The sequence below is a fragment of the Capra hircus genome, chromosome 14 (assembly GCF_001704415.2).
Source record: "Capra hircus breed San Clemente chromosome 14, ASM170441v1, whole genome shotgun sequence".
Classification (NCBI taxonomy): domain Eukaryota; kingdom Metazoa; phylum Chordata; class Mammalia; order Artiodactyla; family Bovidae; genus Capra; species Capra hircus.
Genome location: NC_030821.1, coordinates 5,823,114 through 5,848,651, shown reverse-complemented (window position 1 = coordinate 5,848,651; position 25,538 = coordinate 5,823,114). Strand labels below are relative to the sequence as shown.

At 41.8% G+C, this 25,538-nt stretch overlaps 1 protein-coding gene across 4 annotated transcripts in view; it reads right to left on the bottom strand.

Annotated features, from left to right (window-relative positions):
* Positions 1-17,742, bottom strand: part of WWP1 (WW domain containing E3 ubiquitin protein ligase 1) — a 150,875-nt gene extending 133,133 nt beyond the window's left edge. Inside the window, exon 1 of one of the 4 annotated variants that reach the window (XR_001919118.1) lies at positions 17,551-17,742. The gene's annotated coding sequence lies outside the window, so the exon portion shown is untranslated. The remainder of the gene's footprint in view (positions 1-17,550) is intronic. The other 3 variants (XM_018058181.1, XM_018058180.1, XM_018058182.1) reach the window with 3 other exon arrangements.

Below are 25,538 nucleotides of genomic sequence, written 5' to 3'. Positions count from 1 at the left end.
CAACTGAAGCCACCTGCTGCGACAGGTGGTCTTTCACTCAGGAAAGGCCACTGGCATACAATTAGCAGTACAGATAGCACCTAGGGAACAGCAATACTGAAAGGTGGAACAGTAGATGTGGACTGTGCACAGAATTGAAAAAAAACAAAAGTTTAAGAATTTGACGGAGAAAAAGAGTGGCTCAGCCCAGCAAGTACTCCAGTAAGCTCCGTAAAAGAGAAAACAGTTTACTAGACTACAGGGATGCCACCAGGCCCTCAGCAAGGGCAATTTTAATGGAGTTGGAGGCCCAGAGGCCAAGCTTCAGAAGCAAATCAACATCCAGAAACCTCTTCAGTTGCCTGATAATAAAGCAAAAGAGATGCAGTCTTAAAGGGAGGGGTGCACAGCTTTGTACATTCAGACAGGAGAGACCTGAATGTGCTTTCAGGCAGGAAGATGCTGACGTCACGGAGAAGACAATGATTGCTAAGGCAAGATCTCTGAGAAGCACTGGCTGAGATTTAACACAGAGACAGAAACACAGTCCTTACAACTGAGACTAGAGAGAGAAAAGAATGGGTGAAAATGCAGGTATCTCCAAAACTGGAAAGTTAAGGAGGGGATTAACTGCCAAGTCCCTCGGTGAAGGAGGCACTCAGGCACTGGGGAATACAACGGTCAATAAACGCAGACAACAATCCCTGTTTTATGAGGGACGTGGTAGGTAAGGAACTCAAGGCAGGCAGCAGCGCCCAACCCCGTGTGATTTCCTTTCCTTCCAATCCACCTTCACAGTTCACGCTTACAAGTAAAGCCATGGCAGAACTGCTTGGAGCTTAGGTCTAGACGAGAAACAGGTCTATTCTAGCTACTAACAAACTATAACATTTGTGGTTATTCAGCTGCATTAAGTATGCACACAGTCTCTGCCACCTCTGTTCATTAAAATTCAGCTAGAGAAAATAACTGGTTTTCTCCAAAAAAAGAAAAAGAAAAAAGAAATGCTCTTTATCCAAAGCTCACTAATGACACATTTCTAATCCACTACCAGCTTTCCTCAACTGAGCTGCACATCAGAATTGCCAGGGGACTCCGCCAGCGGGCCCTAAGTGCTTCTCACAGACACATCTGGGCACCAGTGACTTCCTACACGTTATTCCTACTGCTCATCTACATAATTTCTAATCATCCCACAAGATTCAGCTCAAGCAAACATAGCACTGTAACCGTGTTTTTCTTTATCTACCCCCACTACACTGGAAATTTATTTATCAATTCTCATCTTTATAATTCCAGCCCCTGGCCCACTGTTCAGCCCTTACTACACACTCAAAAAACGTGTGCTAAATGAAGATTCACAATGAATAAAATATTTAACCTGTAGAAATGGTAAGAGTGGCTATGTTAAACAGTATACTTATATAGCATAGAACTGACACTTTTATATTAAAATGTTAAAATCCTATACAGGCGGGACCACAAACCACCTGTGGCCCCTCGCATCTTGGCTCAGATAATTCTGAGCACCAAGTCCATGCACAACCTTACCAACATGACGGCATCTCCACAGCCTACAATAAAGTCGCAATAAAAAAACATTCAATACAAAAGTAGAGGATAATTGTTACCCAAAGTGTTCATTTGACTTATTAAATACTCAAATATCCAAAAATATATTAGCAAGAGAAGAGCTCATGAAACTCAACACTTTCTGTCCCTAACTATTCAGAGTAATTCAGAAGTCATAAGCTAATCCCCAAATTATACATAAAGCAGACTCTAAAAGTCTGGGGAAAAGACAGCTACTTAGAACACAGTACAGATTTACCCAATGAAATGCTGTAAGTGCTGGTGAGGTGCCAAGACCAAGTTACAAGAGCCTAGCAAACCCATACGAGCCAGACCACTCGTATTACGTTGGTGCAAAAGTAATTGTGGTTTTGCATTGTTGAACTTTGTCATTTGATAATGGATTACATTCTTCAGTAAATGTGGTTATGTTATACATCATTTTAATGCTCATTTTTCACTTTATGATTTTTTTGCTAATAACTATTACCTGCCATTTAATTGATATCTAGACTACAGAAATGATATTAGACAAAAAGCAAATTCAAGTGATTTTTTTTTTTTATTCGAGTTCAAAATGGGTCAGAAAACAGCAGAGACAACTTGCACCATGAATGCATTTGGCCCAGGAACTGCTAACAAACACACAGTGCAGTGGTGGTTCAAGAAGTTTTCCAAAGGACATGAGAACCTTGAAGATGAAGATCATAGTGGCTGGTCATCGGAAGTGGACAATAACCAAATGAGAGCAGTCATCGAAAAAAGTTGATCCTCTTACAACCACCTGAGAAGTTGCCGAAGAACTCAACATTGAACATTCTATGGTCATTTCACATTTGAAGCAAACTGGAAAGGTAAAAAGCTCAGTAAGTGGGTGCCTCGTGAGCTGACTGAAAATCAAAGAAATCATCATTTTTGAAGTGTCATCTTCTCTTATTCTACACAACAACAACAAACCATTTCTCCATCAGATTGTGATATGCAATGAAAAGTGATTTTATACAACAACAGGCAATGACCAGCTCAGTAGTTAAACCAAGAAGCAGCTCCAAAGCACTCCTTAAAGCAAAACTTGCACCAAGAAAAGGTCAGTGGTCACTGGTCTGCTGCCGGTCTGATCCACTACAGCTTTCTGAATTCTGGAGAAACCATTCCTTCTGAAAAGTATGCTCAGCAAATCAATGAGATGCCCTGTAAACTGCAACGCCTGCAGCCGGCGTTGGTCAACAGAAAGGGCCCAATTCCTCTCCACAAGGACATCTGACTGAATGTTGCACAACCAACACTTCAAAAGTTGAACGACTGGGCCACGACGTTTTGACTCATCTGTCATATTCACCTGACCTCTCACCAACCAACTTACCACTTCTTCAAGCATCTCAACAACTTTTGGCAGGTAAAACGCTTCCACAACCAGCAGGAAGCAGAAAATGCTTTCCAAGAGTTTCTTAAATCCTGAAGCATGAATTTTTATGCTACAGCAATAAACAAACTTACTTCTCAACGGCAAAAATGTGTTGATTGTAACGGTTCCTATTTTGATTCATAAAGATGTGTCTGAGCCTAGTAAAACAATTTAAAATTTATGGTCTGAAACCACAATTACTTTTGTACCAATCTACTACTGTCCACAGAGATATTTCAGAGCTTCCACAAAAGCTTATTTGTATACATATGCAAAAACGAAAGCAAAATTCCAAAATAAACAGGTGACATCGAGAAAAAAATACCAAAAGCACTTTGCAGTGCCTGACACATGGTAAATATTAGTCTTTACCCTAAGTTATAGCTATTTTCCCCCAGGATCTTTGATTTCAAACTTTTGTGTTAATCAAAATAGCTTTATTTTTCTCACTTCATTCTAGACTGTAAATTCCAAGAGTGCAGAGAACTCCTGGCCTATTCACCATGCCTCCCTCAAAGCTTGGCACACAGGAGTGCTTAATATTATTTAGATAATTATATTTGGATACTTACTGTCAACAAAATGAATCTTAAAAAACAACTAAGTAAACTACAGGCATAAAATCAAATAGCTTTATTTAGTTTTTCGGTGCTCTCTTAAGTACAGTACTTCTCAAATTGATTTTTTTTCCCTTTTAAAACTACTTCCAAAATGAAGGAAAAAAGGATAAAAATTCATGTAGAAAACACTCATTTTTTACATATAAAAATTCATCTAGAAAATACTCCTAAGAGTCACCAGCTTAGCCAACACTGCTCGAGATAAAGTCTCACTAAATGACTGAATGAGACAGGGCATCGAAACTTCTCTGGCCTTGTAATCTTATTAATTCAGCAATGGAGGACAGAACACATTGAGATTTTTCTAGCTCAGAACTGCTTGACTGCCTATTTCATGAAAACAGAGTAGCAATCATCCACAATCTTTACATTAACTCAACTTGCAACTGTTTCCATTTTTATACTGTTGTTTTCCTCCAATATCGATTATTTTTTCAAAGCAGTACAAATCATTTTATTTTCTAACTTCCATCTCCCACTTACATATAGTAAGAGGTACTGAACACAAATTTGACTGAGTCCTTGGCCAACATCAGAGAACAACTTAATTGATGCTTGTAGTTTTCACAGTATACCTTTGGCAACAATTCTCTAGAAGGCCACAAGATGGTGATGTTGCTCTCTAAAAGAAAGAGTTAGTCACTCAGTCCCATCCAACTCTTTGTGACCCCAGGGACTGTAGCCCGCCAGGTTCCTATGACCATGGGAATTCTCCAGGTAGGAATACCGGAGTAGGTAGCCACTCCTTTCTCCAGGGGATCTTCCCAAGCCAGGGATCGAACCAGGGTCTCCTATATTGCAGGTAGATACTACACATTCTGAGCCACCAGGAAAGCACACCTTTTAAAAATATAATCGAGTATCTTATACCAACTTTCCAAAATACTACATTAATAGTTTTCCTTCACTTCGAGGAAAGAATATTAAAATGTCTGTACTCTACCCACTAGAAACCATTAATGAGGAAGAAAATATACTCATCAAATTTAGCAGCAACTATTTTGATTTTCAAGGCAACAGTTACGGTCCTTAAAAACAAAAACACAGGACTCCAGCACTATCATTGTCTTCCTTCTATCACAAGAATCTTTCCTTAGCTCCCTGCTCCATCCCCTCCTTCAGGATGCTAAAAACAAAAAATGAAAAAAGAAAACATTTTTACTTATTGACTAACCTTATTTTTCATAAATATTCTTAGAGAGATAATTCCTACTACTATTTTAAAAGAACTGATACTAAAATGTATTTCCATCAACAAAGGTAAACAACACCAAAATGCAAATGACATAGTTTCTAATTTGCACAATTTCTTACACAATATTATGCTTGTAATGGCAAATTACCAAAGCTGCTTTTTTTTTTAACCAAAGCTTTTCAAGCAGAAAAATGTTTGCAGTTGGTCATTTTCCCTACACCTTAGTGAGTATCAGTAGAAGGCTGGTTTCCCATTCCTGTGGTGCATAAAGTCAATTAAAAGAAAAATCAAATAACAGCATCTTAAAACTTGGGTCCTAAACCTATAGAATCAATTTAAGATAATACTTTAAAAAAAAGCTTCATAAATATACCCCCCTGGGCAGAAGAATAAGATGACTGAGCCTAGCTGCGAGACTGGCAGCTGGGCAGCACGTGAGTGGGGCACCAAAATGACACAGAAACATGGCCGATCTTAAACCTGGAATCTGAATCGTCGGGTCTCTGACTCCAAAAATAGTAAGAAACACAATGACCATTTATTAGGTTCCTATTATTTGTCTGTTATGTTGCCAAAAAAAAAAAACCCCAAAAACTATCTCTAATGTCCTTCACAGTCTTTACTATTTCTTCTAGCAGGTAAGGAAAATGAGGTTTTAGGAATTTAAGTAAATTGTACAGGGTTACAAAACTGGTGAAAGTCAGAATTTTGAACCCAGATCTCCTGGGGTCAAAGCCAATGCTCTTTCACTACATTTGTGTTACAAAACGGATAGTAAAAAAAGAAATGCTGAGCTAAACCCAAGACTCAACATGAACAGTCTGCTATATCAACCTGATGTTCTGTTCTTTTACTATTTTATCACTTAAGCAACTTTATAATAGGGTGGTTTTGTGGGGCTTTTAAGCTAGGTCACTAAAAACGCTTTCTCTGAAAGCTCAGAAAGTATTTTAAAACAAGGAATGTGTAAAAAGCATAAACACATTAACAATGAAGGAGGTAGATTGCTGGGACTGTGTTTAATAAATTATTTCCATGTATTCTGGGAAAAAACAACCAGGGCAACATAACATTCTCACTCTGCAAAGATCAAATTTCATGTAATTACATCATATAACATCTCAGATTTCAAAATGACAAACATTTCCATCAATAATCTGTCATTTCTTTCAAAGTGCAGCATTTTAATAATATGTGCCTATAAAACTTTCCTCCAAATTCAAAAATGTTAAAGGCTTGGTATTTTTCAAATACACAGTATTTGCTCTGAAGCAGCAAAAAGCACCGAGGCACCAATCAGGGCCGAAGCTGAGGCTGAGAGGTGATTCAGAGACCCGCTGAGGGACATACAGAAAGGTTCCTAATGTCAACGCCACACCCAGGCCGGCTGCTGAGGCCAGCACTCCTCTGCCCTGCACTGGTCACTAGACAGCACAACCCAAAGTGACATTCACCCCACAACACGGCCTGCCTGTCTCTAAACACATGAAGGCTCCCGAGTTCCCAGCAGATAAGCAGCCGTGGAGGTCTGCTAAGTCTCCAGTTCCAAAGAACCAGTTCCTAGTGTGAGAAGAGCATGCTGGGTAATGTCAGCAGAGTCCAGACTTCAATTCTCCTACTCGGTTGTATTCACCACCTTCTCTGAGGCTTGGTTTTCTTACCTGTAAAATGAAGATGGCTTTTTGTGAAGGGGAAAAGCGTTAACATTAACTCTAAGAAACTGGAATTGTTTCCAAAATGAAATAGAGAAGATGCCTAATAACTGGTAACTTCCTAAACATCTTCCCATCACCACCACCACTCCAGTAATACTCTCAATTACTCTGAGAAACTCCATTATTTTTCTGCCATATCCAATCTTCCACAACAGTACAGAGGAGAGCAGGTTGAGGAGCACGTCCATCACATGACCATGCTGCAAAGTGATACAAAGCAAACTACCCACATCTGTAGTAAGGATCAGATCAAAACCACACTGAATCACTTGAGAGGTACACAGTACCGCTAAACTCTCTACGATTACATGATTTCAAGATGCTTTACGGCTACTCCAGTAACAGAACACAGTGCTAATTTACTTTTTACAAGGAATTTTAAACCAGGCTGCTAAGTATGAACTTTCAGATATCCCCATTCTTACAAACTTAACTTTGTAACTCATTTGGTGACAAAAACCAAACTGACCTGAACTCATCTGGCAGCAAAATTTGATCAGATGTGTGACTATCTACTCTCCTCATTTATCCATAACTAAACATTCGCCAAGGAAAGTATAGAGTGCTGCCCTAAGACTTTATTGGGGTTTTATATAACAGAGAATATGGAGTAATTACACATTTCTAAAATTTAAAAGAAAATTATTTCTATAACACATTTGACACCAAAAACAAGGTATAAACCCATCCTAGTGAATATTTACTCAGTATTAAGCGTCAGGTTTAAGTCATGCAATAAGTCTACGAATAGGTATTATTACTATTACCATTCTACATGTGAATACCCAGTTCACACACACTGAAACCAGGGCTTAATCTAAGGCCATCTTCACCAAGGTCACTGTGCCGTGTGCTTAGTCTCAGTCGTGATGGACTCTCTGCAACCACGGACTATGTAGCTCGCCAGGCTCCTCTGTCCATGGGGATTTTCCAGGCAAGAATACTGGAGTGGGTAGCCTACCCCTTCTCCAGGAGATATTCCCAACCCAGGTACTGAATCCGGATCTCCTGCATTGCAGGCCGACTCTTTACCAGCTGAGCTATCTGGGAAGCCAAACCAATAAATAAATGCCAGAACTCAAGTCTAGGTGTGTTTAACTTGAAGGCCTAAGCTCTTAAACAGTTTAGCTAATACTTCACAGGAAAATTAAGTCACAATGAAAAGTTTTTAAAACAAATTATAATTACCAAAATTTCTAATGTAGCACATTGAAATTCCTGAGTATGATGTACACTTTCCTTTCTGGGTAGTCACATCTAAACATCAACACATTTCACAGCTCAAAGGACAAAAAGAGATGAGTTTATTGTCGCTTTGCTTCCCAAAGAACTGGTCAGTCAGTGGAAACAGACAAAAACAACAGGCTCCTTAAACAAATGCCAACTGATCCTTTCCACTCAAATTTAGAAAGAATCATGTGTTTAGCGTGTTTTTTAACCACAAAATGTACTAAGACGATAAAAATAAGGTTGATACGTAGCTTAAGTTTTTCCGGGAACAGCCCCAATGTAAAGACCTGCTGTTCCAAGGAGGGAGAGGATCACAGGACTGAGAAGGGCCACACAGACGCAAGTCGTCAGGACCACTGCTCTAAGACAAAAGAAGCTTCAAGGCTATTTTTTTTTTTCTTTTGCATTGATAAATTTAAAGTTTAAACTTCTCTCATGACTTTCTTCTCAAATCAATATCCTTATTTGAGGCAATGGCTTTTCTCTACAAAAGACACATCACGGCCCCCATTCAAACTACCCTCTACCCAAAAGACCAAATTGCAAATTAAACACACTTCATTCAAAATCTCCATTTCTGAGTAACTTAGTTTATCTTAACTAAGTGAAAAGCAGTTAAGATTACTGGACAAAATAATCATAGTATCTAACTTGTTTCAGCTAAGGCATTTTTTAAAAAGGAAATACTTTCATTCATAAAAACGTATTTTGTAGAAATATAGGGAATTTTTTTAAACAAGGAATCGTGATGGGTGCCTCTTTTCAGGGTTACTTCTCTTGCCTGCTTCTCACTGTACTTACTATGTATTAGGCTTTGCCTGCTTCTCACTCTAATTATTATTATTAGGTTTCTACAGGTTGCTTGGACCAAGTCCTTGACAATTTTCTTGCTCATTCTCAGTCTTTCAGTTGTGTCCGACTCTCTGCAACCCTACAGACTGTAGCCCACCAGGCTCCTCTCTCCATGGGATTTTCCAGGCAAAAATACTGGCGTGCTTTTCCATTTCCTCCTCCAGGGGATCTTTCCAGACCAGGGATTAAATCCTCACCTCCTGCATTGGAGGCGGATTCTTCACCCACTGAGCTACTTGGGAAGCCGGACAACTATCTGAAAGGTTCAGATGCTAAGTTCTCCTTGAATTTACATTATACATATGTATTTCTTGGGCTCCAAAATCACCGTGGACAGTGACTGCAACCACGAGATTAAAAGAGGTTTGCCCCTTGGAAGAAAAGCTATGGCAAACCTAAACAGCATATTAGAAAGCAGAGACATTACTTTGCTAACAAAAGTCTGTACTGTCAAAGCTATGGTTTTTCCAGTGGTCATGTACAGAGCTGAGAGCTGGACGATAAAAAAGGCTGAGCACCTAAGAACTGATGCTTTCAAACTGTGGTGCTGGAGAAGACTCTTGAGGGTCCCTTGGACTGCAAGGAAATCAAACCAGTCAATCCTAAAGGAAATCAACCCTGAATATTCACTGGAAGGGCTGATGCTGAAGATGAAGCTCCAATACCATGACCACCTGATGCAAAGAGCTGACTCAATGGAAAAGACTGATATTTGCTGGCAAAGACTGAAGGCGGGAGGAGAAGGGGATGACAGAGAATGAGATGGTTGGATGGCATCACTGACTCGGTGGACATGAGTTTGGGCAGACTCCGGGAGATGGTGAAGGACAGGGAAGCCTGGTGTGCTGCAATCCACGGGGCTGTGAAGAGTTGGACATGACTGAGCAACTGAACAACAATTTATTGAACCCTATAGGTTAAAAAATGGTCTCAAAGAAAATCAGAACCCCAAATTATCCATTCAGTTTATACCAACAGCTCTCAAACTAACTTGTACAAAATTATCTGAGGTATTTACTAAAAATGAAGATTCCTGAGCTCCACTAGGACCATACCACAAGATGCTGAAGAGTACAGAACCTACATTTAACCAATATGTTGGTATACTGGACAACCATGATACAGGGACTGCACCTCAACAACTTATGACCCACCCTGTATTTCGTCCAATGACGGTGTGAAGTTTCTTGTTCCCAGACTGTACAGCCAAACCATCACCAGCTGATATACTGCAGCCATGCTGAGTCAGTATCTTTCTCAGATTTACTCTTAACCTTTCTGCAACTTATTTTTTAAGCTAAGAGGTGAGATTTGACATGCAGCTCTGCCTATTCCAAACTAAACTACATCTGTCCTTGAGAAATGAGTGGCTCACAGAAAATTTTCAACTTGTTAATAATAATGAATTGAGGGCAGTAAAAATGGTTCAAGGGCTGCTAATGTCCAATGGACCACATTTTCTTTCTGCTTTATAAATAACATTTCAATGAATCCTTACAAAAACTCAGAAGATACTTTTTTTTCCTTTTATAGAAGAAGAAACTGAGGTAACACTCCTATTAACCATCACTGACAGAGCTCAGGTGTGCCTGAATCTAAAGCTACAGCTCCTGACCAACGTGCAGAAATGCATGCCTTTAATTCTTAAACTGACTTTAAGAGCGGAAAGATCTAATTTATTTACTTCTAAGGTAAAGTAAGTATGCCCTAATTTATACAGAGCAAGCTCATTTGACTAATTCTCCTCCCCATACTAACTAAACACAAAGCGTGGTTCACCGTGGCAAGCTGGAGCTAAGGTACAACAGGAGTATTGGACTTCAAGTCAGGACGCAAGTCAGTTTGCTTCTACCCATCCCGTGTGGTCCTAATTACGGGTATACTAAACAGCTATCAAAGAACTTGTTTTCCTTAGTTAAATAAAAAGCTATCACACCAGCAATTCTGTTAATGCTAGCACATTTTTAAACCACTCATGTAATTTAGGACAGGGAGGAGGGCCATAAAGAAACACCTTAAGGTAATTCGATCTGCACCTTTCTCTGTGCCCTAGCTGCTCCTATTTATATAAATAATGTTTCTCAATTACCAAGTTCTGCCCACAAGAGCCAACATCCTACTATACTCAGAAATTTGCAAAGAGATTTGTACCAGGAGGCAGAAATCTACTCAAAATTTAAAAATGCTTTAAATCTACACCTAAATTCTTCAAATGAAATATACTGATTCATTATTCTATGCAGAAGCTATAATAACAACATAACATACATTTATTTTCTTCATTCCATAGTTAGCCATATTACTTAGCATATAACTCGAATTAAAAAAAAAAAAAAAAGATACTACTGAGACAGTGACAGTGAGATAGATGAGAACACTCTAGGTAGCAATCAATGAATCTACCTGTTCCCGGGAAGGATAAGCACTGCCTTACTATTCTTTATATATTGCTAAGGAGACAGGACTTCCATTCCAGTCTTTATAAGGAAAGAACATTCTCTCCATTATAACACTCTCTCCAAGAAAGGATGGCTTATCCTAAACTTTCCCCAACACTGCAAACAGAGAATACTATTTGTGAGGCACCAGTTTGCTCAAGGTTAGTCAAGGACAGAAGCTCTGCTACCCCTGGTCTGGCATCGAATCACAAGGGCTAATGGACCTCTGCCTATTTAATGCACAGGATGCTGACTGGGATTTGTCTGATGTAAACGGTTAACCTGGGTAAATCACTGCTTCAGAGGGGCCTGAGCTCTGGATCTAGAACTTTCTTACCCTGAAGTACAGCCAGTCGATCCTGCCCATTATGGTGGCACACTGGGTCAAACCCCAGAGATCCCAAACTTTCTCTTCTTTTCTACCCCAGGACGACTGGCTATTCCCGTCTGTGTAACAAGCCAAACACACTATCATTTGCACTTGAGACTCAGCTTTCCATCTGAGTGGCCCAGACTCCAAGAACTAAAAGTACCAGGCAGCTCAAGTCTCAGCCTCCAGAACAGTTTTCCAGAAGCCCGATTCCCGGGATTCACATACTTGTCTAGTCCCTTTCCCTTGAACCTGGGCTGGACCTGTGACCTGCTTCAACCAACAGAATGTGGCAGAAATAAGACTAGGCTGGTTCCAAGCCTATGCCTTAAGAAGGTCTGGTGGCTTCTGCTTTTGCACTCCTGGAAGCCCTTAGCCACTATGTGAGGCCAGCAATCCTGGCAAGGCCCCATGGAGAAAATCAGCCCTGAGACAAGACTGTGTGGTAAATGAGACCGAGGAAGAGAGAGAAGACCAGCACCTAACTGAATGCTAGCCATTAAAGCCACTACCAGCAAAACCAGTGCAACTGCTCAAGTGGCCCAGCCCGGGAAAGCAAGCCTGAGAACCAAAAACAAAGAACAAAAAAGAAAACCCCCAAAAACCTGGTTGTTTAGTCACTTAGTTTCACGTTTGTTACACAGTAAGAAGTAACCTCTGCCTCATTTGTTTAAAACCCAGAAAAAACAACAAAGGTAAATTATCACAATCCGAACTATTCACACAATCCCAGAAGACGAAGTCCATGCCCTTCCTGAGGTCAGGACCTCCCCTCAGCTCCCCTGAAACCAGAGCGCAGGCTCCCGGGCCATCCTCGCGGCCCTGCCCGCCCAGCCCTGAGCCCCCGGCCAGCCAGGCAGCGGGGACACCACAGAGTGCTGTGAGCAAACGACAGGCTCTAGGAGAGTTAAGGCAGACGCAGGTCTTTCTTAGCTCAGTTCAGTCGCTCAGTTGTGTCCAACTCTTTGCGACCCCATGAACCGCAGCACGTCAGGCCTCCCTGTCCATCACCAACTCCTAGAGCTTACCCAAACCCATGTCCATCGAGTCAGCGATGCCATCCAACCATCTCATCCTCTGTTGTCCCCTTCTCCTCCCGCCCTCAATCTTTCCCAGCATCAGGGTCTTTTCAAATGAGTCCGCTCTTCGCATCAGGTGGCCAAAGTACTGGAGTTTCAGCTTCAACATCTGTCCTTCCAATGAACACCCAGGACTGATCTCCTTTAGAATGGACTGGTTGGATCTCCTTGCAGTCCAAGGGACTCTCAAGAGTCTTCTCCGACACCACAGTTCAAAACCATCAATTCTTCGGCGCTCAGCTTTTTTGATAGTTCAACTCTCACATCCACACGACTACTGCAAAAACCAAAGCCTTGACTAGACAGACCTTTGTTGGCTAAGTAAATGTCTCTCATTTTTAATATGCTGTCTAGGTTCGTCAGACCTAGTCAGTAAATTCCTAACAAACCTTAGGAATTACCTGACAAATGGCTTTACAAAATATACGCCCCAAAAGTCATTTAAACACATGAATCTGAAATGTATCCTAAGAGCTTTTAAGGTAAATTTCTTTTTAAATGATAAAACTTCTTACATACTGGCAAAAACTGTGAAGTATCATGATACACTTTTGAAAATTAGACCCTGATTTATATGCTCCCAAAATACAAATCTTCATAGACAAAGCTTCATTAAAAAAAGTTTATAAAAGAACAAACTTCTTTTAAAAAAAGTTTTATAAAAACAGGTGAAAACCAACAGATTTTCAAAAGGAAATTAATATCTACATTTCACCAATGTACTTTTTCAGACAAGAAATCACCTTTTGCTTTTTCCTTGATAGGAGGGTAACTACTTGTGATAAATACTTAAAATTTTCAAATTTACGTACCAATAGCAACTACAATGAAGGCACCATTTTAACACAAAGGAGGAAACAGACAAGCTCAGATCTACACAGTAAAAAAAAGTTGTTTTTTAGTAAAAAAGTTTACCACAGGTTCCAAACAGGTAAATTCAAACTCCTCACATAAAATCTTCAGTTAAATTTCCATTTCAGATGAACAGTTGACGGGAAAAGAATACTGACTCAGGAACAAAAAGATGGGTTTTAGCTCTAGTCCTAATTTTAGCCACTTGCAAGCTTGCTAGCCATATACCCTGGAAACTTCATGTTTTTTTACTTCTTTGAGCTTCACTGTCTTCACCTAAAAGGCAATTATTCCTGACACACCTACTGCTCAGTTGTCATGAGAATCAAATGATGACATATAACCCATGATGAAAAAGTGTAAAAGACTGTAATATATAAAATATGGTATTCTTCTTAGCACCAGCAAGGGGTAAAAAAACCACCTCTGTACGTGCTTTTTATCAGACGTTCTTCCTCCACTGTGTATTACTAGCTGCGTGTGTGCATGCATGCTAAGTCACCGCAGTCGTGTCCGACTCCTTGCAACCCCACAGACTATAGCCCGCCAGATTTCTCTGTCCATGGGGTTCCCCAGGCAAGAATACTGGAGTGGGTTGCCACGCCCTTCTCCATGGATTACTAGCTAGTTATTTCAATAACCACCACTAAGGCTAATTTATTGGTTTATAGTGCTTGTTATTATTACATCATATTTTTATAGAAAGAGTAAAAAAGATCCCAGCCTTTCTAACAATTATGGAATCAGTTTACAGAGCTATACTGTGTAATAACTTACTCTGGTTCCCTACCAGGAAGACAATCCTATAGAGGCAGAAAAGTCAACCGTTTACTAATCAAATTACGCTTTAACCATAACAGGCAGCGTTAGCTACTTAATCCAAAGAAAAAAAAACACTGACTAGGTCTCCGCACTTCAGTATTCTGTAAAGTTTTAATTTTTACTTAATAAAATGTTCCTGAATGAAAAACTATTCTCAAGTAGGAATACCTGAATACAGAAGATAAAAGTTCTTAAAAGTTTTCTATTCCACTTACTTCCCCTCCAGCCCCACCTCTCCAACCCAAACTGAGATACAAAGGAAATAAACGAGAGCAAGACTGTTTTGGTATTCCTATCTGATCTCCATATACCCAACTCACCTATCAGTCTCACTAGCTCCCCTGTACAGAGAAAATAGGAAAGGTACAGACAGTCTAATAAAAATCTAAAACCCAAGAATCACAAAATGTTAAGAACTGGAAGGAACCTCCCAGGATCCCTATTGGTGAGGTCACTTAAAGATAGTGATTGCATTCAATTGATGATAAATCGGTTGTACACATTTCCAGACAAGAAAACCATCACAGTCCATCAACTCCTGATTCTACTTTACCCATTTGCTAACTGAAACACTTGGGACAAATCACTTAACTTCTTGGATTACTTGGTTCTGTAATCGAATAGTAAATAAGCTAGTCAAAATTCTCGGTAAGCGAAAAACCACAAGTCTAAGGAGATACTATCACTAGACGTGCGTATGTCTCTACAGCAGAGGTTCTTACTGGTAATAGGGAACATCTGAAGGTCTATTGTTTTAAAAGGTCCCCAGTAACTCTAAGCACTGCTCCCAACCCACGGGCCCATAGGTTCCAGGAAAGAGATTTAGGTGGTCCAGACTCCTCGAAAATTATCCACAAAGCACAGGTACATATGAAAATTTTCCAGGCCAGCAGATTTCTTTAGTTTCAGCAAGGGTTACTAATCCCTGAAAGGTTGAGAACTACCTGAGAACTACCACTGTAAAGTAGGCTGAAGATAAAGCTTCTGTGGATGTTGCTCAAAAGGTACCACTATTCTCTCAACCAGCCTGGATCAGAACCTCAGTTACTTTATTTTCTTCTTTTTCTCTCTCATTATCAAATTCTGTCTATTCTACTTCCTTCCTCCACCCCTATTACTGCCAGTAGACTTGAGACCCTGACACCTTTGACCACAGCAATGACGTCTGTTGTACCTCCAAGTTCTACTTCAATTCACACTACAAGCTGCTGCCAGATTAATCCTCTGAAAACAAAGCTTTAATCATTTCCTTCCCAACTCAAAAATCATCTGTAAAACCCCGTCACCTACTAAATCCAAGGTTACATGCCCAGCTTTAAAAGCAGCCCATGAGCTGGTTCAATTTTTTACTTGAAGCTTTACCACCCATTATGCATCTATGCGTATTAAAGTTGCTTCAGTCGTGTCTGACTTTCTGCAACCCTACAGATTATACCCGCAAGGCTCCTGCGTCCATGGGATTCTCCAGACTAGAATACTGGAGTGGGTTGCCATGCCCTCCTCCAGGAGATCCTCCTGACCCAGGGATTGAACCCACATCTCTTTTATTTCCTGCACTGACAGGTGGGTTCTTCACCACTAGTGCCACTTGGGAGGTCCCTTATATTGGTACTGGTAAGTTTTATTTCATCCAAACATACTTGCCTCTTCCCCAAATGTATGAACTCTGAGCTCTCTTAATCCCTTCTCTCTGCCTGGATTACCTTTCCCAGCCTATCAAAAGTCTATAGTCATTCTTTAAACTGAAGATTTAAAAAACCCAAAGCTCTATGAAATAACCCCTCTAATTCTACCCTGCCAAATCAGATATGAGCTCTAACCCCTCTGAATCTGAATTCAATATGATTCAGACTCTTTTAATACTATGTATTAAAAAACAAATTAGGCATTTGTGTACAGAACTTCCTACCTGCCTAACTAGTCCTTGAAGGCACAAACTGTTAACACCCTCATCTTTATATTCCCCCAAATACATTGCAGTCATGCTGTAGATGCTTAATAATCGTGTAAGGAAGTAGAAGAAACTTCAGCCTTCACAGGATAAGCAGATTATTATCTCTTGAAGGCAGAGACCTTACATGCAACATTTTAGCTTCCAAAAACATAACCTTTTGCTACTGCCTTTCAAAGCCCCTACGCTGTAGGTCATATAAATAGTTTTGCATTATAAGGGAAGACCCATTTGAAAATGTTAATAAGCTACCTGAGAAAGAATGGTTATCCCACATACTTTACACTTCTCAATTTGAAGAGCTCCCAACTCTAAATTTTCAATTTAAAAAATATTAACTATTTATGAAAAGTGATAAATTCAGCCACAGATAATTATCTACTTTACGACTAAAAACAAGTCACATAAATAAAAGAATGCCCTTCTTTAAAAGGTCCATTTCGCTTGCATAATACATACAGACTTAATGAGACAGGTAGAGTGGATTTATACATAAGCATGAACCCTTGCAGAAATGTACATACAACTGTACACCAGGTATTTCAGGCAAAAAACAAAAATCCAAAGAGAAGGAAGATAACTTTGGACTGTACGTATCCTTTACACTACTATTACCAGTAACATTTTAATGCAGAAACTCACATCTTTTGCATACTAGCTACACACAGAGATAAAAACTAATCAAACTGGAAAAGAAAGCCACATGAAAGCCCCTGGAAAAAATTTTTATCCTGGAAGAGCAAAAATGCAAACGTAACATATACTTTTCTTCTTTGGTGATGAAGGTTTCATAGAATCACGGTGAAGGAAAGGAAGCTCAACTCCGAAACCTATGGAGCAAAGAAAAGGCTGGTTGTGCACAAGACGGATGGTTTAAAGGCTGCAAAAGGCAATGGGCAGATGACAAAAAATTTTTAAATGTCTAAAGAGACGAAAAGGAGAATGGTCCGAGTCACAATAAGATAAGGACGAGTAAAAACTGCAAGGTCACTGGGACCCAGCAGGTCACAAAGGTGGAGGTGGGGGTTGTGTTGGCGGGGGAGGCGGGGGGGAGCCGCAGAGTCGGGGAAGAACCGGCGGCGATAACATGTCAGGAAAAAAAAAAAAAGGCGTTGTGAGGTGGGGACCCTGGTCTCGGGACGGCGGAACTGAGGTGGAAGCCGGGGCGGCGAGCCCCCGGACGAGGGCTCTGAGGGGAGGCGAGAAGGCAGGGAGCGGGCGGAGGAAGCCCGAGGACCGCGGCTGCCGAGTCACGGAAGCTCCGGGCGCCCGTCTCGTCAGCTCGGGCCCGGACCCGCGACCCCACCTCAAAGCACAGCCGGCCGCGGGCTGCGGCCGGGCCCCGACGGCCCTCGGGGGTTTCCCGCCCCGGGGCGGGCCGCGCTGGCCCCGGGCGCCGCCTGAGGGGTTCCCCGCCTGAGGGGGTCCCGGCCCGCGCCCCCGCGCCCCCGCGCGCCGCGGCGTCCTCACCCGGCGCGAAGCCGGCGGCTCCCGGCGGCCCCGGCGGCCCCGGCGGCGGCGCCTCCTCCACAGGCGGGCGCCCTCAGCCTTCGGCGCCCAAGACCGCCATCTCTCAGCAGGCGCGGCGGCGGCAGCGACCCAGGCGGCGGCCCCGGCAGCCCAGGCCGCCCGCAGCCACTAGGAACCCGCTCGCCGCGCTCGCCGACACCCGCCCCTCCCCCCACCCCGCCCCGGCCTCGCACCGCCTCCAACCGGCCCCACGCCTCCCCGCCCGGGAGCGCGCCGCGTGCCCGCGCAGCCGGCGCCGCTCCCCGAGCGCGCGCGCCCCCCCACCTACGCCCCGCGCCGGCCGGGGCCCCGCGCTTCAAGTCCGGACCCGGAATCCGGCTCCCCGCGAGCATGCGCAGCGAGGGAGCGCCCCCCCCACGCCGCCCCCACCGCGGCCGCCTGTGGAGAGAGCTCCGCCCCTCCGGCTCTTAGCGGCGGGCGAGGAAGGGGGAAGGCCGCCCAATGGGAGGTAGGGGGCGGGGCCTGAGCCTGTGCAAGGGGCGGGGCCGCCGCCGAGATTTGAGAAGAGGCTTCTGGAAGCCAGAGCTGGGTGTTGTGGGCTGGACTTTGTGGTTCGCGGCCGAACGGGTGCCGGGCTTCCAGCAAGGCTCACGCGGCCATGGAGTTTTTCCCTTGATTGCTTTACGCAAAAGGAGGCTGTTAATACTCTGTGACCTCGCTGAGTGTTTGGCCCAGAACCATTGCAAGAGTAAATAATTGCGTTTAGCACATGGTCATACCAGAAGACTTCTAGTCCCCTTTTGGTACGAACCTAAACATTCACTCCCCTAACCCCACAAGCTCCAACGCTTTGGCCACCTGATGAGAAGAACCGACTCATTGGAAAAAACCCTGATGTTGGGAAAGATTGAAGCCGGGAGGAGAAGGGGACAACAGAGGATGAGATGGTTGGATGGCATCACCGACTAGATGCACATGAGTTTGAGCAAGCTCTGGAAATTGGTGATGGACAGGGAGGGCTGGCATCCTGTAGTCCATGGAGTCGCAAAGACTCGGACAGGACTGAACGACTGAACTGAAATGAACCCCACAAGAGTACAGTGATAAATATTAAACAAGAGCTTGTGTATGTGCAATTAATCCAAACAGCAGTTCCATAAGAAGGGTCTATTATCCTCGTTAATGAGTCAACTAGTCTGGAGAAGAGCTCTTGGCTCTGTGCCTTGCTTTTAGAACCCAGGCTCCCCTGCAGATAAAAAAGTAATGACCACGTTACTCTCCAGATGAACTCATCCTCTACGTCAGAGAGATAATAAAGGTCATCCAGCATGGATTTCTACAACTTGTGCCAGTTGCCTCACCCAAGCTCCATAAATTACCTACGTCCACAACCAAGCTTACTCTTTTCCCTCTGTCTCAGGCTGGGTGTCTCTGCTCCTGTCCAAGTGAACCTCTCCAATGCGTGCTCCCCTGTGAAGCCCTCCTTGGCATATCTTTAACATGATCCCTTTTGGTACTACTCTCCAGGATAATTAGGTAAGACTTTTGTGTCTGAAAGCTTCCCTTGACTCTAAAACTTCTTTCTGGTTCTCTGTTTTCTTCCATCATAACTAAGCCTTTGAAAGAATTGTGTATCAAGAACATTGCATTTCATGAATATTTGTAGGATTCAGCAAAAAATCTTTTATTTTTTTTTTCCAGCAAAAAATCTTTTAAATAAATGCACATTGTCTTCATCTCCACTCCATCAGTTCCTACCCTCTGACTTCCTACTTGGATCTCATGCAAGCTGTATCCACAATAATTATTCTAACACATACTTTGGAGTGCATGACTCCACTGCTTAAAATCTTTCATTGGCTCATCAGCGCTTTTGAGACAAAAATTAACACGGTTCTTCAAGGCTTCTTTGATGCTGATGGGCTTTTCCCTCCTGTTAGGACAAAGTCTTCAAAGTTCCTGACTGTACTCACTCATCTCTACTTTGAAGAGTACTGTTTCCTCTGACCTTTCCCTCACCTTTTTGCTTGTCCAGCTCCTTTAAAAATAAACTCAAGAACATGCTGGCAAGTGCACTCTGAGACATAAACCCACACGTTGCTGGCCAAGGTCTGTGCTCCATCTGCCGAACAGAGAGGCCTCCTTCCACTTCTTGCTCTCCTTACGGCTCTCCAGAGTCCTCAGTTTTCACCTCTGTTGAGCTCCATTCAGAAGTTCCTAGTACTCACCAAGGCCCCTAAGTTGATAGCCAACATTGGACCAGCCTTTCATTATTAAATGTTTCTTTGGTGTTCAAATGAACACTATTACAAGTACCTTTTCACAAATCACTGCCCATGTCCTAACTTACTGTCATAATTTATATGCTTAAAAGTAATTGAAGATGTGAACAATTTTAGCCCTCTTGAAACATATTGGCAAGTTACCTTTCAGAAAGGATGTCAGCATAGGTGTCACATTGCCTGGAATCAGAAACACAGCTCTGCCACCCAGCATCACATTCCAATTTTCATGGATTCTAGGTGCTTTTACTTGGGCCTCTTCCTCCATAAAGTAATATTTAAAATTATATTTATAACTGAATTGAAACAAAGATAGCATACTGGTAATATACATTAAAACATTTCTTCGGCCTAAGCATTCATTTTTCCTGATTTTAAAAGACAGTAAAACATTATAGTGAAAGTCGCTTAGTCATGTCTGACTCTTTGCAACCCCATGAGCTATAAAATCCATGGAGTTCCCTAGGCCAGGATACTAGTGTGGATGACCTTTCCCTTCTCCAGGGAATCTTCCCAACCCAAGGATAACCCAGGTCTCCCACATTGCAGGCAAATTCTTTACTAGGTGAGCCACCAGGGAAGCCCAAGATTACTGGAGTGGGTAGCCTATCCCTTTTCCAGCGGATTTTCCCCACCCAGGAATCCAACGGGGGTCTCCTGCATTGCAGGCAGATTCCTTACCAGCTGAGCTATGAGGGAAGCCCTATGGCCCTCTGAAAGTATGGTTAGCCTGAGGCACTGTACCTATCTTGTCAATTGAATAAGTCGACACTCCTGCCTCCTATGAGCTATGAGGTTTGGCCAAAATCTTTAGTCTGTGCCTCAACCAGAAAGTTAGTTTAATACCACCACATGATGTTGTAGTAAAAAGAAAATGAGTTGCTACAAATAAAATAACTAGAACTATGTGTCATATAATAAGTTACTGATATTCTAATTTTCATTCTCAGTTTTCCCACAGCACCATATGAGAGTATGTGATTATCCTTCTTCACTGTGCCAAAGTCATCTTGGTATAAGTCTTGGCTGGGTATATTCTCGTCACAGGGCAAAAATGGTATCTTACTGTTGGTCCATTGTTCATTTTCTTGCTAGAGTATTCACAAAAATCAATTTATATAATGTAGATATTGATGTACATATAATGTAGATATTGTAATGTACAATTACAATATATAATGTAGATGTGATGTACAATTTATAGAATGTAGATATTGATCATATAAATGTAGATACATTTATATAGTGTGGATACTGGCTTAAAACTCAACATTCAAAAAACTAAGATCATGGCATCTGGTCCCATAATTTCATGGCAAACAGGTGGGGAAACAATGGAAACAGTGACAAACTTTATTTTGGGGGGGCTCCAATATCACTGAAGATGGTGACTGCAGCCATGAAATTAAAAGACGTTTGCTCCTTAGAAGAAAAGATATGACCAACCTAGACAGCATATTAAAAAGCAGAGATATTGCTTTGCCGACAAAGGTCCATCTAGTCAAAGCTATGATTTTCCCAGTAGTCATGTATGGATGTGAGATTTGGACCATAAAAAAGCTGAGCACTGAAAAATTAATGCTTTTGAGCTGTTGTGTTGGAGAAGATTCTTGAGAGTCCTTTGGACTGCAAGGAGATCCAACCGGTCCATCCTAAAGGAGATCAGTCCTGAGTGTTCATTGGAAGGACTGATGTTGAAGCTGAAACTCCAATACTTTGGACACCTGATGCAAAGAGCTGACTTATTTGAAAAGACCCTGATGCTGGGAAAGATTGAAGGTGGGAGGAGAAGGGGATGACAGAGGATAAGATGGTTGGATGGCTTCACCGACTCGTTGGACATGAGTTTGAGAAAGCTCTGGAAGAAGGTGATGGACAGGGAGGCCTGATGTGCTATAGTCTATGGGGTCTCAAAAAGTCCGACACGACTGAGCATTTGAACTGAACTGAACTGAGATATTGATGTGAGATAAGATCATTACTTTCTCATTTTTGTTTTCTTCTATTATTTTTTGCTTCACAACTCCATAACCACCCTAGGATCATGTCATTTATCTGCCTTTGAGTTCTTCTACATGATCATTTTGTTTTATCCATTAAATAATTCAATCCTTTCAGATTTAATTTACTGTCATCTACCTTTTCTTTTTCTAAAGAGCTCATAGTTTCCCTCAGCTCTTTTGGTAAAGAATCTCTCTCCATCTCTGAAGATTTGAAAATACGCCCATGAATTTATCCAGTACTCCTGCCTTCAAAAAGTAGAGACTAAGTCCCTTTCAAATGAATGTGGGTTGTATTTAGTGACATTTCTAATGGATACAATACGATAAAAGTGACAGTATGTACTTTCCAAGAGCAGGTCTTAAAAAGGTGTCGTGGCGCCTCGCTACTCTCTCTAAGATCACTTGCTCTGAGGAAGGCAGTTTACATGTTGTGAAGACATATCAATAGCTTTATCAGATACACACGTGGAAAGGAAATGAATATCTGGCCAGCAACCAGCAAGGATGTGAGACCTCCTGCCAGTGTCCATGTATATGGAACCCTCTTGTATATGGAAGTGGGTCCACCAGCCCCAGTCAGGCATCAGATGGTGTAGACACCTTGAATGCAAATTAGAGACTTTAACCAGAAACCCTCAACTCAAATACCTGACCCATACAGTCACTGTGAAGTAATAAATTGTTCACTGTTTTAAGCCACTAACTAGGGGGGATAATTTTTTCCACAGCAATATGACAAACCAACTAACCTGGTGGTTCTCAATTGGGGACTATCTTGTATCTCAGGGGACATTTGTAAATGTTGTGAGCCATTTTTAACTGTATTAATAACAGCTAGGAAGCTGGGGGCGGTTTCCATTGGCCTCTTGTGGGTAGAGGCCACAGAATGCTAAACATCCTTCAGTGCACGGGCCAACACATAGACACACACACACACACACACACACACACACACACACACCCCACAGAAGCAAAGAATGAGCAGATCCCAAATGGCGGTATGCTAAGATGAGAAAACCTCCACTAGCCTGTTCGTTTTCACTTATTCTTTCTCTTTTACATGGGCTTGTTTAACATCCTTTGCTCATCTAAGCACTGCTTTACCTTGCTTTACCCCTGGTCCTAGGCAACCACCAATCTGCTGTCACTAGAGAATATTTTTTTCTTTTGCAAGGATTTGGTGTAAATGGAATCATGCAGTGTGTATTTTTGTGTCTGACTTCTTCAGGTCAGCATATTTTAAAGGTTCGTTCCTGTTTTGTGCAACAGTAGTCACTTCTTTCCTCGTTGCTGACTATTATTCTATCGTCTTGATTTGCCAAACTTTTAGAAACTGGCCCTAGTGCCTTGCTATGTTTGTCTTATTGGTAAACATTTAATTTGTTTCCAGTTTCTGGCTTTGTTGTTCAGTCACCAAGTCGTGTCCAACTCTGCGACCCCATGGACTGCAGTCCACCAGGCTTCCCTGTCCTTCCCTATCTCCCGCTGTTTGCTCCAATTCATGTCCATTGAGTTGGTGATGCCATCCAACCATGTTATCTTCTGCTGCCCCCTTCTCCTTTCGCCTTTGATCTTTCCCAGCATCAGAGTCTTTTCCAATAGATCGACTTTTCACATCAGGTGGCCAAAGTACTGAAGCTTCAGCCTCAGCATCAGTTCATCCAAGGAATATTCCGGGTTGATTTCTTTTGGGATTGACTGGTTGGATCTCCCTGCAGTCCAAGGGAATCTCAGAAGTCTTCTCCAGCACCACAGTTCAAAAGCATCACTTCTTCGGCGCTCAGCATTCTTTATGGTCCATCTCTCACGCATGTACATGACTACTGAAAGAAACCTTAGCTTTGAATATATGCACCTTGGTTGGCAAAGTGATAGCTCTGCTTTTTAATACGCTGCCTAGGTTTGTCATAGCTTTCCTCCCAAGAAGCAACCGTCTTTTAATTTCATGGCTGCTGTCACTGTCTGCAGTGATTTTGGAGCCCAAGAAAATAAAATCTGTCACTGCTTCCACTTTTTCCCCTTAACGTGATGGGACCAGATGACATGATCTTAGTTTTTTCAAAGTTTTTCAAACTTTCAAAGTTTTTTTAAGCCAGCTTTTTCACTCTCCTTTTTCATCCTCATCAGAGAGGCTCTTTAGTTCCTCTTCACTTTCTGCCATTAGAATAGTATCATCAGCATATCTCAGGTTGTTGATATTTCTCCCTGCAGTCTTGATTCCTGCTTGTGGTTCATCCAGCCTCACATTGCACATGCTGTACTCTGCATATAAGTTAAATAAGCAGGATGACAATATACAGCCTTGCTGTACTCCTTTCCCAATTTTGAACCCATCTGTTGTTTCATGTCCGGTTCTAACTGTTGCTTCTTGACTTTTTATTTTTGGCTATAATGACTAAAGATTCTATGAACATTGGGTTAAAGGTGTTTGTGATGACATTGGTTTTTATTTTCCCTGGCTAAATAATGCCTTAGAGTGGAATTGCTAGGTCACATGGTAAGTATATATTTAATTATAAGAAATTGCCAAACTCTTCTCCAAAGTGGTTGTACCATTTTTCATTCCCACCAGCAATGTATGGGAACAGCTCCAGCTGTTCTGTTTCCTTTCCAGCACCTGGTAATACCATTCCTCTCTGATTTTAGCCATTGTAATGACGTGTAAGAGCAAGCCACTGTGTTTGAATTTTGATTTTCTTGATAACCAGTGATGTTGAGTATCTTCTCATGTGATTATGGCCCATTTGTTTATTTCCTTTTGTTAAGTGTATGTTCCAGTCTTTTGTCCTTTTCAAATTGTTTTTGTCCATTCTCTGTATGTTCCATACACCAGTCCTTTGTCAGATCCATGTGTTGGGAGACTGTGGCTTGCTGTGGTAGGCAGGCCTCCAGGATGGACCCTGGTGATCTTGGCCGCCTGGTACCCATGCTCCTGGACAGTCTCCTCATCTTTAGAGCAGACCCATGTCAGATTTTCCAAGAGGAATTGTGAAAGCAATGGTACGTGACTCCTGGTACCAGGTCATGAAAGTCATTTGCCGCTTTTACCCTTTCCTCTTGGATTGCTTGTTCTAAAGAATGTCTTTGGGAAGAGAAGAACTAAGACCTGTTGATAAACAGCCAGCAGCAACTTGCCAGTCAGATGTGGCACGTTAGAAACAAATGCTCCAGCCTCTGTCCAGCCTTCAGATGACTGCATGTGACCCTCCTGGACAGCCACAACTGGACAGCCAAGAAATCCACGTATTCCTAATGCACAAAAACTGTAAGAGATGATCATTGTTTATTGTTGTTTTCAGTCACTAAGCTTTGGAGAAATTTTTTACACAGAAGCAGTGAAACTGACTCCTCATTTTCTTAACAATGTCTTTCGAAGAACAGAGTTTTAATTTTGCTAAAGTTCAGTTTATTAACTCTTTGTTTTGTGACTCATGCTTTTTGAATGACATGTTTAAAAAAGTTTACCTATTTCTATAGAGAAAATAAAGTTTACCTACTGCAATAGAGAAAAGAATTTTTTATATGTTTTCTTCTTGAAATTTATAGTTTTAACTTTTCATTTGGAACTGTAATATATTTCAAATCAATTTTTGCATAAGATATTCTCAAGGAAAGGATCAATATTATTTTTTTTTCTAAATGGATATGCTATTATTTCAACCCCATGGGTTGAAAAGACAGTCCTTTAACTCTGGGAAAACTC